Source organism: Lagopus leucura, unplaced genomic scaffold (assembly GCF_019238085.1).
Source record: "Lagopus leucura isolate 7727_CA_CO unplaced genomic scaffold, USGS_WTPT01 Super-Scaffold_73, whole genome shotgun sequence".
In the NCBI taxonomy this organism is placed as follows: Eukaryota; Metazoa; Chordata; class Aves; order Galliformes; family Phasianidae; genus Lagopus; species Lagopus leucura.
The window spans coordinates 78,819,242-78,837,633 of record NW_024962252.1 but is presented as its reverse complement, the minus strand read 5'-3'; the positions used below and the strand labels follow the sequence as shown (position 1 = coordinate 78,837,633).

At 40.2% G+C, this 18,392-nt stretch overlaps 1 long non-coding RNA gene across 1 annotated transcript in view; it reads right to left on the bottom strand.

Annotated features, from left to right (window-relative positions):
- LOC122191859 overlaps window positions 1-18,392 on the bottom strand; it is a 257,589-nt gene that overhangs the window by 221,942 nt on the left and 17,255 nt on the right. The window contains exon 4 of the long non-coding RNA XR_006182476.1: window positions 4,541-4,865. This is a non-coding gene — a long non-coding RNA (uncharacterized LOC122191859). The remainder of the gene's footprint in view (window positions 1-4,540; window positions 4,866-18,392) is intronic.

Here is an 18,392-nt window from a genome sequence, read left to right as displayed (position 1 = left end):
CCAAGGCAACTCAAGAAAATTTGCTCTCTCTCCTAAAAGCAAAAAATTCTAACTTCCTGGGAAATCTCTTGACCCATACCATTCTATGTTTCTGCTGTTCCCCAAACCTTATCATTTTCCCAACCAAATATAGCTAAAAAGGGTAGGAAAGCAAAAGGAAATACAAAGACTGGATCAACTGCTCAAATGCCTTATATTCTGCTGAAGGTGAGTCTTAAACAATACTACATTCAATCAGTGGCATCTTGTAATTATTACATCTCTATACCTAATGATTAGGTATAATCATTAGAAAATAGGAACATATATCAAGAATATACACCTGAATAATTTGCAGACACAGTGGGGAAGAGAGAAAGGTGAGCTCCTCAGAGGGAATCTAGGCAAGGCAACAATAGCAGCCAAAGTTCCAGAAAAATCAGATGTTTGTCCCCCTAAGCTGTCTTAGCAAAAAACAGATTTCATTTTTCATTACACAGCAGTGGAACAAAAACTGAAATTTGAAGTTGGTGCCACACCACATGGAAACACTCCCTGTGACTTCAAGCCTGGAGTCTTGCTCTGTTGGAAATTTATGGCGCAACGTTTGATTACAAAGTTTTGTTACACATCTCTTGGACTTTCATTTTTTGGTGAGGAAATAGGTACCTATTTTACATAGAGATTTCCCTCTTTGGCATGTACCTTTTGCCTTTTTTTTTTTTTTGCTCTCAGCTCTGGAGAAAAAGCACTCCAGAAGCACAATATGCTCATATTTATTATGAGAGTGGTTGAACATCATCTTCTCTGCACCTTCATATGTACTTCTGACCTCTTAAGGAATCTTACTTGGGCTAGACTAACAAGAGAAAAAAGTCAGTGAGTGAGACAGCATGGGGGACAGAAAGGGTCATAGGAAAGACCAAGAAGGGAAAAATGATAGAAAAATATAAGAAAAAAGCACTAAAGAAGCTGTGTTGAGAACCTTGTACATGCTTCAACTTAGCTTGTCTAAGACTGTACACCTAATGGTGGCTCTAAGTTAGAAGCATCATCATCCACTAATTCCTACTACAGGCAATTGAAAGAGATGGACATCTCCAGAGAATGCTTCAGAAATTACTCATACTAAGTCTTCAGACACCAACTCTCATGAAGCCTCCTGGCCATGTTTTTTTTTTTTTCCCAGTTTAAGGACAGGCCACAGTTACAACACAACAATTTAACCAGATGGAACAGGATAGAGAGAAACCAACTATGTTTCCTTAGACACCACCAGCAGATGTTTTTTGATGTGAAGCACTTAGGAAAAAAAAGTGCGCATAGACTCCATCAGCTCTTTAAACAGTGCTCCTTTGTTTTGCATTCTTACACTCACATACATTTCTATTCTCATAAAGCTGAACATACTTAATGATAAAAGTTGACCTGTCCATCTGGAGAAAGTGCTACGTAGCAATTGATAACGCAGGGCCCAGTAGAAAGCTGAAGAACCACAGAAAAATGCAATGCTACGCTGAAAAAAATGCTTAGCTGAGGAAGCAGTGGAAAAGTCCATATTCCCTAATCTTTCTGTGTTACATACAGAGTAATGTATCATCCTACTTTAAATTTCTAACATGAAAAATTGTTTTTTTGAGCTGCCACACCCTGCGTCAGTTGGACTTTGTTTCACCCCATTGCAATATTTGAATCCCTAAAGGAATAAGACAGGCTTTTCCTTTGACACCAAATACACCTTCTGGTAATGTGGCCCACAAAGGAGCACAGAGCTCATGCTAAAGTAGTCATGCTCGAGTGTGGTGCCACTTAAGGCCTCTTCAAATTTGTTTTTATTCTTGATATGGGATGCCAGATATTTAAGTATGTTTTGAACGTATTTCTCTCAACTATTGTAAATTCTTCCAGACAATTGCTCTAACTAGTCTGCAGCGAGACTGAAAGGTTCAGATGATTCGCTCTGAAGGGCTGCAGCTTCTCTGTATTTAAAAAAAAAAAAAAAAAAATACCAAACACACAAAGCTAAACATTTTCATTTTAGATGACATCTGGCTGCTTGCTGAAGCAACTATGTTATGGTCAGTTGGTCAGTTCGTTGGCTATGGTCTTGTGGTTGGAGCATACAGGTCAATAACTGCTCATGCAACAAAGCTTTTACAGTTATTAGAGATGTCATTGTAAACACTGAAACTAGCATAGATAAATTTCCTTTATGATACAATGAAATTACGCTGAGGCATTTCTCTAGGGCAAAAACCTCCAGTAGGTATGCTAAAACTTATTTTTCCTTTTTCCAAATAGCAGTATACTCATTCACTACTTGTAGAACAATCTTTCTCCTGCCTTTCACCCCATCCTATATGCCAGCCTGATATGATGGTAGAGTATATAATGCACAATCAATGTTTAAGAGAAAATTCATCAGGAAAGAAAAGCAGTTATACACTGTTCTGTCTTCTATGCTCTTTTTCCCATTCTCCTCTTCATACTAAATATCAGTAGTTTTTATTATAAGATCAGGATCATTTCATGTTTAATTAAAGTTACCAGATTGTCATACAAAAAGAACCCCACAGCATTAATAAAATGTAGTCAAACATCCAACTCAGGCTGCTCATTGGGGCACTAAAACAAACAAGACAAAAGGGATACAATATATGCTAATGCATATGAGATCTCTCAACTGCTGTGTACAGCTGAAGAAGGAAATTCCCACGTGTGAAGGCAAATGTCAGCTGCTTAAAATCCTGTCAGCTTTGAACATGGCAATAGATAGCACTCTCCACTACAGGCCTTTTTTTTTTTTTAGACCAGAGAAATGTCTTATGCATATGGGTGTATATACACAAATTAAATATAGAAATACAAATCTCAGGACAGTCACATCAACTTCTATCACAGACTACTACAGCATGGATAAATAGCCACAGCATTTCTTAAAAAGTGCATCTCACAGTAGCTAAAATCTCAGTAACTGCTCTCATTTTTCAATGTCAAAAATAGATTCATATACTTTTAAGATCTAAATTGATTTGACTGACGGTAACTGACTCGGAAGTACTACATTTATATTTAGACATCTCTTTAAACATACTCTACTGAACCAAGTCACACTTAGCTATTCATACATTAGTTCCAGAAGTGATGGGTTGTACCAACTGCTAGGATACATCACACAAAGACACCAATGAAGTTTTTCGCTGCACTGCTTCTTGCCTTTAATAATCAAGATCCAGAACTAAAGATCCTTCTGATCTTTTGGGAAGAAGAAATGGAGAAGTTCTCACTTACGCAGAAATTGAGTTTCTACATAATTTATGTTATAGGTGTCTACCTTTCAATAAACATTGGAACTCTCAGCTTATTTTACTTATAATCATATGGAAGAGAAATCTACTAATGTAAACAAAAGCTTTACATTCAAAGAATTAGTCAGGAGATCTGCAGGGACCTTCCACTCACAAAACTCATCTGTGGAGCCAGACTTACACAAACAGAAGTCTGAGAACTCCAGAAAATGCCCATTTGCAGGTAGAAATAAATAGTCATAGACTGAAGACCAAGAGACAAAAAACAGAGCTACAAATGGAAAATAAAGTTATTTGAGCTTTTAAAATTCAGAAAGGGCTGAAACAAAAGTCAGGCAAGATAATTTTTTATTCCCTAGCTTAAGAATAAACTCTTGTTTTGTTTATCTCCTGTATTTCTTTTTCTTTAAAGATGGAAATAAAAAATAAGCATTAAGTGGCCTTTTCAGCACAGAATTTCACTGAAGGAGCTCAACCAAAACTAACATCCAAAAAGTTTTTAAAATGTGTTTAAGGTAAACTACCTTTTTCTATACCTGTATCAATACAATAGCTTGGGAAACCCAACTATCTAGATTTATCATTCAAATTTTACCCTTTACAGCTTGTATGAAAAAAAAATAAATAAGGAGAAAGCAAGCCCATAAAACTAAATATCATAAACTGCTTTATAAACTAATTTTAGCAATGACACCAAAATGAAAGGAAAAAGTGAGATAAGCTTCTAGAATAGCTCTAATCTACCTTAAAATGAGTTTAGCCAAGATTTTACTGTAAACTTAATCATTCAACATTTAAAGACTTATTCTGCATATTTTCTGTGGGAAAGATACGTGGTATAGAGAACCTAATGGCCTAGAGCATTGAAAATACAGAGCATAGGTAAGCTTTGCTCCTGATTACTAACTGGGAATTTTTATATTTCTGCATTCCTTTCTCAGATTATAGACACTCCAGTAACTCTACTAATTGCATCCCACTGACATCCAATCCCTAAAAAGACAACTTATTCTATCCAGAACAACTTGGAAGATCATTTCACATCGCTCAATAAAGACAAATATTTGCCACAGGGCTGCAGTTTATGCAAAAGTTTCTCAGCTGGACTCTCAGCAGCATAAAAGCAGAACAAAGCAACAGGAAAAAAAAAAAAAAAATAGCAGCTTCTGTTACACTGTTACAGTTGGTATTACAGCTAGAAAGATTATCATGGCGAAAGAAGGAAAAGAAACAAAAGTGGAATGAATACTCACCTATATCCAAAGATCCAGATTTGCAAGAAAGACTCCACAGAGAAGAGACGTCCAGAAAGAGACCGTTCCCTTGTGGCAGTCAGCCCTTAAATGCGGGGGTCTAGGTGAATTCACAGCTGAATTACCTTCACCTGTGCTCCCAACTGACTCAGTCCTTTCCTCAGGTGATCAATCAGTGGTTCAGGCCAATGGCTTCATTTTCTTTATGTAGTTCTTCTAAGCACAGCTGATCTCCATTATTTTTCCTCTAATACAGTCCCTGCCATTCTACCAGTGACTATCATCCTCCCAGATTCTCTTAAATTCCTTGAAATTTTGTAATTTCCTGTGAAAAAAAGATTTTTTGTTGTTGTTGCTGTTACTGTTTATGCCATTTATTGAAGGTAAAGTTAAACAATTTACAAAAATTACTTCATCAACTTAAGGTCTGCTGTTATTTAAATAGCTATCAAAAAAATCAGAAAATTATAAATTCACGTTTGAATTTTAGCAAATGGCACTTCTACAGTCTGGTTCAGCAGTACTCTAACAAAGCTGACTGGTGATGAAGTTATAAAACTACAGGTGCAGGTCTGAAAATGAATACATACAAGTCATTCACACCAAGAATCACACTTTAAGAAGTTACATAGAGTCACCTCTAAGCTTTTGTTCTCTCAGTTTCTTACCACTTTTGAAATGATTGGTGCCTATTCCACAAAAAATGAGATAGCAGAAAGAATTTTTTCCTCATATAAATCAACTCAGGTAGAAACATGCTGAATGCTAATTAAGATAGGAGTCAGCCTGAAATTAAAACTAATTTCAGCTGTAACTGTAAGGAGGTCCACCACACAACTTAAAGAAGTAAAATATCCTGAGTTGGAAAGGACCCATAAGGATCATCAAGTCCATCAGCCCCACACAGGACTATGTAATAATTAAATCTGTCCTGAAAATGGAAAGCAGAACACAAGAAAGTTCCTGGATCTTTGCTCTATGCCATTAAACAGGAGCCTTCCAGGCCACAGAAACTGGGATAATCTTCTTATCATTCTACATCATTTGAGCACCTTGTGAACAGCTTGGAAAGCACAACAAAAAATGTTCTTTTTTTCCTAAGAAACTCACTCAGAATCCATTTTTAAATCACAGAATCACCAGAGTTGGAGAAGACCTCTAAGATCATTTAGTCTAACTGTCCACATATCACCAGTATTTCCTGCTAAACCATGTCCCTTGGTACAATATCTTTCTTGAACACCTCCACAGTCAGTGATTTCACCACTTTCCTGGGCAACCCATTCCTATACCGGACCACTCTTTCAGAGAAGAAGTATTTCCTAACATCCAACACGAATCTCCCCTAGAGCAACTTGAGGCCATTCCCTCTAGACTTATTGCTAGTTACAAGAGATTAAAGGCTGACCCCCACCTCACCACAACTTCACTTCAAGCAGTTCTAGAGAGCCTCCCTTCTCCAGACTAAGCAATCCCAGTTCCCTCAGCTGCTCCTTATAAGTGCTCCAGACCCTTCATTGGCTTCTCTGGACATGCTCTAGTAGGGCCTCAATGTCTATCTTGTAGTCAGGAGCCTAAAACTGAACACAGTATTCAAAGTGCACCCCCACCAGACAGAGCTGAATACAGAAGGATGATCACTGCTCCTGCTGGTAACTATTTCTGATATGAGCCAGGATGTCATTGGCCTTCTTGGCCACTTGAGCAGACTGCTGGCTCATGTTCAGCCGAGCACTGACCAACACACCCAAGTTCTTTTCCTCTATACTGTCTTCCAACCACTCTGCCCCAAGCCTGTAGTGTTGTCTGGGGTTTTTGTGGCCAAAGTGCAGGACCCTGCATTTGGTCTTGTTGAAGCTTGTCCTATTGGCCTCAGCCCAGATATCCAGCCTGTCTCAATCTTTCTGTAGGGCCTTTTTACCCTCAGGCAGATCGATCCTTCCTGCCAACTTGGCGTCGTTTGCAAACTTACAGAGGGTACACTCTAATCTCCTCCTCATCCAGATCACCAATAAAGATGTTGAACAGCATAAGCCCCCAATACCAATCCCTAGGGAACACCACCTGTGACCAGTCACCAGCTGAATTTAATTCCATTCACCACCACCTTTTGGTTCCAACCAGCCAGCAAGTTTTTTACCTACTACAGAGTGTATCTGTCCAAGCCATGGGCTGCCAGCTTCTACAGAAGAATAGTATGTGAGACAGTGTCAAGTGCTTTGCTGAAGTCTAAGCAGACTAAGTCACAGAATCACAGAATCACAGAATCACAGAATTGTAGGGGTTGGAAGGGACCTCCTGAGATCATCGAGTCCAACCCCCCTGCCAAAGCAGGTTCCCTACAGCAGGTCGCACAGGTAGGCATCCAGGCAGGTCTTGAACATCTCCAGAGAAGGAGACTCCACCACCTCCCTAGGCAGCCTGTTCCAGTGCTCCGTCACCCTCACTGTAAAGAAGTTCTTGCGCACATTGGTGCGGAACTTCCTATGCTGCAGTTTCCAGCCGTTTCCCCTTGTCCTGTCTCCACTCACCAATGAAAAGAGTCCGGCCTCGCCATTCTGCCCCCCACACCTTAGATATTTATAGACCTGGATCAGGTCCCCTCTCAGTCTCCTTTTCTCAAGGCTGAACAGACCCAGTTCACTCAGCCTTTCCTCATAGGGGAGATGCTCCAGGCCCTTCACCATCTTAGTGGCCCTCCGCTGGACTCTTTCCAAGAGATCCCTGTCTTTTTTGTACTGGGGAGCCCAGAACTGGACGCAGTACTCCAGATGAGGTCTTACCAGGGCAGAGTAGAGTCAGCAGCGTTTCCCTCATCCACAAGGTCACTCAATCAGAGAAGTTCAGGTTGCTCAAGCAGGACCTGCCTTTCATGAATACATGCTGTCCAGACCTGATCCCCTAGTTGTCCTATACAGATGCCACGTGATCTCTCTCAAGATAATCTGCTCCATAACCTTATGTGGTGCTGAGGTCAGACTGATTGACAGGCCTGTAGTTCCCCAGATCTTTGTAGACGAGAGTCGCATTGGCAAGCCTCTAACCCTCTAGGACCTCTCTGGTCAATCAGGAACACTGATGGATAGTGGAAAGTGGCTTGGTTATCACCTCTGCCAGTTCCCTCAGCACCCTCAGGTGGATTTTAGTAACAGAAGTGATACTAGCAACAGAAAATTTGAAAATTTCAGATATGTCATCAAGTTTTTAAAACAAATCTGTGGGCCTTTCTGACGAAAATTGTCAGATAATTAGCTGATTTAACAGAAGACTTATCTACTTGAGACAAATACATACAGATGGACAAGATGATTTAATCCTGATTTCAGAAGCAACTCTCACCTTTGTAGTGTAACAAAGGCTGCTCTAAACAAGATATACTGAAAGGTATTAAAAATGACAAACATACCTGTTTTAAAAAGAAACTGGAATGTATAATAATTGAGTTGTGGTTTTGTCACAAATACACATAGGTAAAAAAGATTGTGTCTGCATAATTCAATATTGAATTGCAACATTAAATGAAAGCCATTCTATTATTTAGCACATCCTATATACTTCATAAGAAATTATGAGAGTTATGAAGCATGTAGTAGACCCTTGATGTTCATCACATCAGACTAGAGGAATGATGTTATACAGCTCTGCCAAATGACAACCAAGCAACCCTGTTTCCATGAGCAATACACATGGTAAATTTTTCTCACATCACGAGTATATTCAAAAGACGGTCATGAGTGGTGTCCCCCAGGGTTCAGTACTGAGGCCACTTATATTTAGCATCTTTATTAATTATTTTGATGAGGGTATTGAGTGCACCCTCACTATGTTTGCAGATGACACCAACTTGGGAGGGAGTGTTGATCTGCCTGAGGGGAGAAGGGCGCTACAGAGGGACCTGGATAGACTGGATTGATTGCCAAGGCAAACTATGAGTTTCAATAGGGCCGAGTGTCGGGTCCTGCATTTTGGTAACAACCATCTCAGGTAACCCTAGAGGCTTGGGGAGGAGTGGCTGGAAAGCTGCCTGATGGAAAGGGACCTTGGTGTACTGATGGACAGTTGGCTGAATATGAGCCAGAAGTGTGACCAGGTGGCCAAGAAGGCCAATGGCATCCTGGCTTGTATCAGGAATGGTGTGGTAAGCAGGAGTAGGAAAGTATTCCTGTCCCTATACTCAGCATTGGTGAGGCCTCACCTCGAGTGCTGTGTTCAGTTTTGGGTACCTCAGTATAAAAAGGACATTGAGGTGCTGGAGCAGGTCCAAAGAAGGATAACAAGGCTTGTGAAGAGCCTGGAGAATATGCCCTATGAGGAGAGACTGAAGGAATTAGGGCTGTTTAGTCTGTGGAAAAGGAGGTTGAAAGGAGACCTTATTGCTCTCTTCCAATATCTGAAAGTTGCTTACAGCGAGAGAGGGGTTGGCCACTTCTCACTGGTGACAGGTGAGGGGAAATGGCCTCAAGTTGCACCAGGGTAAGTTTAGGTTGGATATCAGGGAACACTTCTTTACAGAAAGGGTTGTTAAGCACTGGAATAGGCTCCCCAGGGAGGTGGTTGAGTCACTATTCCTGGATGTGTTTAAAAACCGTTTGGATATGATACTCAGGGACATGACTTAGCAGAAAGTTGTTAGTTAGGATAGTATGGTTAGGTCGTGGTTGGACTCAATGATCTTTAAGGTCTTTTCCAACCTGAGTGATTCTATGATTCTAAGACTTTAATATCCTTCCAGATTCTCCACCACAGTGGGGAGAAAGCTAAATTCACTGCCCTCAACATTACTGACTAGCACATGGAAAAAGAAAGATTAAAAAAAGAGCGAGGAGACCTTTTCTCAGCTGAAGTCTATAAAGAAATACATGCTCTCCGCCTTCCTCAACTGATCTCAAAAAAATCCCTATAGGTATCTGTTTGACAGAGCATAAATACTATCAAAGCACAAGTAATTAAAACACTCCAAGTTTCAAATTCAACTGCCAGCTGAAACAGAGAGAGCACAGGGTTCAAGGCTGCTCACTTCCCCACACTGAAGACAGGTGAGATGAGAAGCCAGACAGACATGACGGCACTGCGTTCAATTTGAGATCACTTTCGGAAGCTACAGAATGTATCTTTCCATATTAGAACAGCTGGAGCTGAAAAGCTTTGTAAGCCAACTGCAAACGTCCACCCCTTGAGTCACCATGTGGGTAAGCAGCTCCCCACAGGTGTCCTTTGAACCTGTCTCATGTTCTGCCACCCCAGCCAAGAGCACCTCCCTTGGGACAAGCCAAGATCAAGCTAGGATATGGGCCTGGCTCAGTGGATCCCATGGCCAGGCAGGATTATGGGGATCTGGAGCCTGATCCTGCTGCAGCCTCACTGGGGAGTAGCTGACAGGACTGGGGCTGAGGTGGAGCCCTGGGCATGGGCAGAGGTAGGGAGTCCTCAGGTGGGCAGAGTGTTGGTGCCCCAGATCCTGAGCTGGGAATCCTGAAAAATCATTCATTATTTGAGCTGAACAGCCCCCAGCCAAAGTGCTAAACGTTAAAAAAAACAAACAAATGAAAAACAGTGTTTTCTAGCCATAATCCCAATCCCCTGTCTTTTGGAGACTTTACTTCTTTTTTTTCTGACTTAGCTGCCCATTTCAGAAAAGTGAAAATAGAATTTCAAGAAATTTGACATGCCTGGTCATAGTGTCCTCAAAGTAGTAAATATTACTACATCACAGAACTATGAACAAAAAGCCAAAAAGGTCATTTCATTTTATTGTGACTAGTTGCATCTTTCATCAGAGATGCATTGCAGATGGAGAAAAAAGAAAAACATTTTGTTGTCTTTCCTTTCTCTCTCTCTCTCTCCAAATTAATGCATTTACAGCCGCTGTTAAAATATAATTTACATCTTTTAATCCCCATCTGTGTCATTTGCAGAAGTTAAGATAATCAGAAGCATGAATGAAAGAGGGAACATATATCGTTTTCATCCCACAAGGTAGTTCAATATTTGTTTCTTGGATGCTGATTTCAAACTGGTAAAACTGTAGTGAGCTCACAAGTTTCTAATGGCTTAACACTCAGTGGGACAGCAGAAGAATCAGGCTCACAAGTTCTCCTGTAGAAGTCTAGTAGAAAAGAGTCACATTTGAAAGAGCTGAGCACCTAATTGTTTAAAGAGCCTGTACACCTAATTCTTTAAAATTAAGCAACCAGTAATGGTTCTGATCCCATGGAAACGGCTCTAAAAAAAAATAAGAAAAAAGAAAAAAAAGCCTTCCTCCAATGAAAAGTGATTAGTTTAAAGCATCATGTCCCATTTTTGGCAGTTTGATTGCAGTTTCCGTGGGAATGGGAGTAGCAGAATCCTAAAGTGTTATCTTAATAACACTATGATTCTACAATTAAAAAGGATAGAATCCTATCATAGAATCATAGAATGGCCTGGGTTGAAAAGGACCACAATGATCAAGTTTCAACCCCCCTGCTATGCGCAGGGTTGCCAACCACTAGACCAGGCTGCCCAGAGCCACAACCAACCTGGCCTTGAATGCCTCCAGGGATGGGGCATCCACAAGCTCCTTGGGCAACCTGTTCCAGTGCATCACCACCCTCTGAGTGAAAAACTGCTTCCTAATATTTAACCTAAGCCTCCCCTGTCTCAGTTTAAAACCATTGTCCTATCACTATCCACCCTCATAAACAGCTGTTCCCTCTCCTGTTTATAAGCTCCCTTCAACTACTGGAAGGCCACAATGAGGTCTCCCTGGTGACTTCTCTTTTCCAAGTTAAACAAGCCCAGTTCCCTCAACCTTTCCTCATAAGAGAGGTGCTCCACCCTCTGATCATCTTAGTAGCCCTCCTCTGGACCTGCTCCAAGAGCTCCATGTCCTTCCCGTACTGGGGGCTCACTAAATAACTTAGAGCCTGACTCTAATAGATGTTGAAACTCTTCTAAGAGAGAAAAGCATCCTCAGCTCCCACCGTTGCTATACCCTGCATGTTCCTGGAAGGACACAGTAATTAGATTCTATTTCTCAGAAGTACTTCATGCATTAGTGAGACCAGGTGCAATCATTAAAAACCTTAGCAGTTTATGGAGTAGAAAGAAGAATGACACCAAAGTATCTAGAATATTTAAACTCAACACATTTTTGAACCTGATGGAAACTTGACAGTTTTGTTTAACCAGACTTTACTCTTGTAGCCTTATGTCCAGAACCTCCTGAGGTACAGAAACAGGATGATCTTCTTTCAGGCCTTTTCTGGCGTTACTTTCATAACCCTTGTATTTTCATTTAACCTTCTTCCAGACTCACTCTTTAACAGTTGCTCTTTCTGAAAGGCTCAGCACTGAAACACACTCCTCACTTCAACATGCCCCTGGATACTGTGTGTTTAGCCCATAAATCACCACACATTCAGCACAGAAAATAGAAAAGCATTACAAATTCTGATTCAGTCTTAAAAGTGAGACAAATATTATAATAGTCACTTTTAAATTATTCTGTACTACTCCATGTTTCTATGATTCTTGAAGAAGTCAAAGTTAATTAAATTTACTTAGTTTCAGAGGTCCTGCACTTCATATTTATTATTCATCTCTATCTTCCAAGCAAGAATACTGGTATTGTCTGCAAAAGTCATTTTTCTGAGTCTCATCGTTATGGGTCTCAATTTTGTTTTTATTAATTAGTAACCATTATGTATCAGTGTCTTGCTCATTTGTTCCATCTAGATGATAATTCCTGTCCTCAGATGCCATTGGTTTGAATAGGAGCCTCCTGCATACATCCAATTGTTTGTCCTTGCTGTTTGTGGGTTTTTGTTTTGTTTTAATACTTGAAAGGAAATTAAAAAAATTAAAAAAAAACACTGGAAAAATAAATTGCATGTACGTAATGATAGAGTCACCACCCTCCCCCTCCTCATCTGGGTTATTTTGGGTCACATTTCATTTTCACATCAAGAAAGAACTGGATGAATAGTGAATGGGAAAGTATCATTATAATTGGAATCATGCTGTTTTATGCAGGCCTGCACATCTGGAAGAGGGTGGGAAAAGAGAAATAGAAGAGTGGGAAAGGCTGGATTCATCTCACTAGACAAACCAGGGAGTCTGGAAAGCACATGTAGTCTGGTTACTTAAGTTACAGTGAAAGTCAGCACACCAAAAAGAAAATGTTTGCCAATAAGGCACATATCTCCACGTTCAGAAGTGCTTCTCTTCTCTTTTTGAAGCTATATCCCAGCCACCTCCATTGGTTATTTTCTTTGAATGTAGGGGTTATTCTCCTCCTCTGCTCCAGTGAGCACAACTAAGGTGGCAGGGCAATTCTCCTGCCAGCCTACTAGTTACAGATTAACAGGAACAGCCCTGCTACCACAGTGCCATTTAGACAGGCAAACACATTCATTCATGTGATTGATAAAATGTGTTTGCTTAGTGTTAAAGAATCTATAAAAGCCTTTTCTAATGCTGCTATTGAAAAACATCTTAGAGGTTTCCTTACTGGTAAACAACTGCAGTGGCTTATCTGGGTCACCATAGTGTTCCACATACAAGTCTATGGCTGGTGGCCTTTACATCTCTTGGAAGCTTCATCTTGTACCTAAACTGAGTCCCTGGACAGGCAAAGCACAGAGGCATGGCTAGACTCCATGACTGAGAGCTACCATCCCCTCTCACAGAGAAGAGTAACACATCAACCGTAAGGATGTAGTTTTGTGATCAGACCACAGACAGGACAAAATGCCTTCTCACTTCCACTTCTCCAAAGAGCTCCCAGACACACAGCCAGGTCATTTTTACATTAAGGTCCAGAAGAGAGACAGTGCATGCTGTTTGCTAAATAAATATTACAGAAGGAAGCCAGAAGGCTACATTAGTATTCACAGTGACAGTATGGTACACTGTAAGGAAGTAGTGCATAACCCCATCACTATTATTTTTATTACCATTATTTTGTCATCTCCATCTTATTTAGCTCTCCACTTATATTTCCCAATCCATCATACAGCATAATTACATTCAATGAATGGGCTCTCAAGTTACATTACAAAAAGAAACTCATTCTTAGAAGTTTCTAACTGAGTTGTAAGCAATTAAAAACATCTCTGAGTCCTTCATTTAATTTTCTTGAATGGGAGAAGTCTTAGAAGTAGGTAGAAGCAATTTCCTTTGCGGAAGGACCATGAATTCATATTATGGCATATGAATAATGCATTGTTCCATTTAAAACATCTGAAGAGCCAGCACGGTCTGCTGGCAACATAAAACAGAGGGGACTGGAGTTCTGCAAACAAGTCAAGCACAAGTCATGCAGTGCCAAGGAACCCTATTGCTACTTCATCTGTCAGACATGGAGGCCCATAGAAGAAGGAACCTCATCTTGTCCCAAGCATAAAATGGGTTAGAGAGATGTTTAAAAAAAAAAAAAAAATTAACAAAATGAGTCTACTTCATTTAGGAGAAGTTATTTTGTCTTACAGCCATTTGACAATCAAATGAGCAAGGTCCAGACATTTCCAACTGAGAATTCAGATTTTCTGGGGAAAAAATTTTTGCCTCTGTGCTAGTCTGAAACAGGGACTGAAGCAGCATGTTTATCAAGTCAGCACTGCAGGATTTCATAACTAATCTTTTCTAATTCAATCATTTTATAACTAACTAATCCATGTTATAACTGTAATTTTCATATCTTCAAAATGAGAACGTATCAACTCTATTAATACTACAGCTGCAATTCTGACTGTAGAACTCTACTGCACTTAATGGCATTTTTGGGGGGGTTCAGTAATTCCTGGCTAACAGGTTCAACTTAAAAGCACAGCCAAGACAATAGGGAAAACAGTGTCAAAGCATGTTTAGGACTGTAACTGGATTTGGGATCTTCCCTTCTTTCTGAGAAACAGTGAATTTTTTTTTAAAAATACAGCTATAAAAGCAAAATCTTTGTTCTGAGTTAATGTTTGCATAATCAGGACTGACACTTGGGCATTTTTGTGCTCTGGCTAGTATCAATGCTTTCATAACAAAATATGAACTGATTCTCCACAATTTCTATTGACTCTCTGGACAAAAACTTCTTTGTGCATTACAGGACCAAAAGCATTACGTAGAGTAAATATTTGAGCTGAAGGTGTGCTACCGATAGGTTTGTACCCACTATCATTATTTTTTGTTGTTCATGTTGCCGGCTTGTATCCCACTTTGTTACACAGTAAAGTAAATGACTCAGAAAGCTGTTGAACAGGAATGAATCTCCCACATAACATAGAAATTGCAACAGATGATTGCAGTTTCAGACAATAATGATCTTACTATTTTTAATAGCTGGGAGAACGAGGGTTTCTTAGAATGCATAATATACTGTAATGACTCACAGGCTATTTTTGAATATGAGAACTGCAGAATCACATAACTATAAAGGTTTGAAGTTTTGACCTCCAGAGGGTCCCATCTACTTCAGCTCCCCCACTGAAGCAAGCTCTCCATGGTAGGTGATGGAAAAGGCAGGTTTTGGATATCTCCAGAGAAGGGGACTCCACAGCCTCTCTGGGCAGCCTGTTCCAGTGTTCTGTCACCTTCACAGTAATTTTCTTTCCTTCATGTTTGTATGAAACTTCTTATGCTCCTGTTTGTACCTATTGCCCCTTGTTCTGTTGGTAGGCAATGCTGAAAAGAGCTTGGACCATCCACTTAACTCCCACCCACTAGATATTTATAAGTATTTATAAGATCTTACCTTCTCCAGACTGAACAGTTCCAGTCTCTCAGCCTTTCCTAATATGGGAGAGGGCTCCAGGCCCCTCATCGCTTCTGCTGAACTCTTTAGATGTTCCCTGTCTTTCTTAAACTGCAAGCACAGAACTGGACACATTTACCCCAGATTTGACCACACCAGGGTAGAGCAGAGGAAAAGAATTGCCTCCCTTGACCTGTTGGCCATGATTTATTTAATGCACCTCAGGATACCACTGGCCTTCTTTGCCACAAGGGCACACTACTGGCTCACGGCCAACCTGTTCTCTGCCAGAACATCAAGTCCCTCTCTGCAGAGCTCCTCTCCAGCAGGTCATCCCCTACTGATCAGTGCAGTTATTCCTCCCCATGTGTAGGACTCTACATTTGCCCTCATTGAACCTCATAAGGTTCCTCTCTGTCCAACTCTCCAGCTTGTCCAGTTCTTGTTGAATGGGAGCACAGCCTTCTGGTATGTCAGTCACTCCTCTCAGCTTCATATCATCAGCAAACTTGCTGAGGGTACATTTTATCCCTTCATCTGGTCACAGATTAAGATTTTGAACAAGGCTGGACCCAGTACCAATCCCTGGAGAACACTGGTAGCTACAGGCCTCCAGCTAGACTCTGTGCCATTAATCACAGCCCTCTGAGGTCTGATAGTCAGCCAGTTCTCAGTCTACCTCTCTGCCCACTCGTCTATCCCACACTACTTAAGCTTATCTATGAAGATGTTCTCGGAGATGGTGTAAACACCTTGCTGAGGTCAAGGTACATAACATCCACTGCTCTCCCCTCATCCACCCAGACGGTCATGAGATCACAGAAGGTGACCAGGTTGGTCAAGCATGATTTCCCCTTGGAGAACCCATGTTGACTACTCTTCATAACCTTATTTTCTTTCACTTGCTTGAAGATAACATCCAAAATAAGCTGTTTCATTACCTTCCTGGGGATGGAGATGAAGTTGACTAGTGTGCAGTTTCCCAGCTTCTCCTTTTCACTCTTTGAAAACAGAAGCAACACTGGCTTTCCTCCAGTCCCCAGGCACCTCTCCTGATCTCTATGAACTTTTAAAGATCATAGGAGAGTGGCATGGCAATCACTTCTGCTAGCTCCCTCAGCACTGGTGAGTACATCCCACTGGGGTCCATGGATTTGTGTGCATCAAGTTTGCCAAGACAGCCTTTGACTAGATACTCTTTGATGAAGGGGAAATTTTCCTTTCCCCAGACACTCACTCTTGTCTCCAGGATCTGGGATTCACAAGGGTTAGTGTTAACATTAAAGAGTGAAGAGAAAAAGGCCTTCAGTAACTCCACCTTCCCAACGTCCTCTTCCACATTTTTCCTAAACACCATCTCAATTTACTCTAACACTATTTAGAAAGGTCTATATATATAAATTTAAAGCCTACTTATGCAGAGGATGAAATTCTACCCTATTTAGTAGGGTGAGATTCATCTCACTTAGCCTTAGCTAACTGAATGATTAGCATTAAGTTTTTCAGCTAAGTATTCCTATGATGGGATGAACAGCTTTGGGAAGACACCTATTATTTTGACCAAATTTTAGAATTAGCCAGAACAATAGCCAGAACCGATAAATGCAGCCTTTAGAAAGCAAAGCAAAGTGAGATCAATTCACTCCTTAGTCTTGTTTGTGCCTCACCAATAAGTACATTACTACAGCTGTGGTAAGATATCACTGAGAATGAGAAAAGAAGGCTGAAGATGGGCCTTTGTTAAAGAGGAATTTCTTTTCACTGTGTAGAGATAAATTAAATAAGTTAAATTTAAGTTACTCCTGCCATCAACACTTGCCTAAATCCTAGTTTACCAAATAAATAGTCCAAATGAGATATCGGTGGTATTAGCTGAAGAGTTAGGTAAATAAAGCTGGCAAAGCTGACAGCATGATATAATCCTATTCTTTTTCAAATACCATGTAAATGTTATTCTTGTCTTGTTCTTCTTACAGTTAGAGGCCAGAAACAACCCAAAGATTTCAAAATCTTATTCTCTCACTCAGAGATTGAAAAGATACTTGAACTTGTACATGGTAACCAAAAATAGGGTCATGTATATTAGGTCTTCTCAAGATCCAAAAATAAGCATCTTTGACTTTCTAGCATGGATTTAAGTCAGAGAAATTCTAACATACATATGTTGGAATAATGTCATTATTTCTTCTTCCAGTGAAGTTTATACAACTTATTTCTGCAATATAATACAGCATTTCAAGAATATATTTTCCTCTTTGATTTTTGCAGACAAAAAAAAAAAAAAGTTAAACATCTCTAGAATGAACTTATGGGAACTTCAAACTTCTAGTCTAATACATGTTTGAAAAATAATGTTACATATGGGGCTCATAGTTCCCCCTTATTCTACAAGATTTGCCTCAATTAAGTAGCAGAATCTTCTCTGAATAAGAATCAAAAGTACTGCCCTTAATTTAAAGGCACATAAATTACATACACTGAAATGGAACCAAACATTGGATCAACAAGAATTGTCATGTATGTTGATATTTTGTTGCTTAAGAAGCAGGATATCTTTTAATTCTACCTGGGGACTTCTATCGGAGAGAAGGCAGGAAAAGAAGAAAAGCAGAGAACGGGTAGGAAGTTTTGGGTTTTGCTGTAAGTTTTGAAACAGAGAATTTTAAGCAAAGCTGTCATTTAGTTTTTAAATCACAAGTTAGAGAATAATTATAAACTAGATAGAATTCTTTAATCAACGCCAAAATAATTTCTATGATTCTAATATAAGAAAATTTATGGGTTTCCCCAAGAAATCACTAAAGTTCTGAACTTAAAGTGTGTGGCATCAGTGTATAATTTAGATTGGAAGGGATCTCTGGAAGTCTCTAGTTTGTGTCCAGCTGGGTCTTGAAAACCTCCAATGACAGAGGCTAAACAACACCTCTGGGCTCCTGTTTCACTGCCTAGGGAAATTCTCACAGGGAAAAAATAATTCTCTTTGAACAGTTTGATCCTCTCTCTTTTCATTAAATGACTGCTGGCTCTCATCCTCCCACTATGCACATGGTCTGGCTCCTCGCTCTCACTAACCTTCCTGCAGACACTGAGGAGCTGCTGCTGGCCTCCCATGAAGCTGCCTCTGTT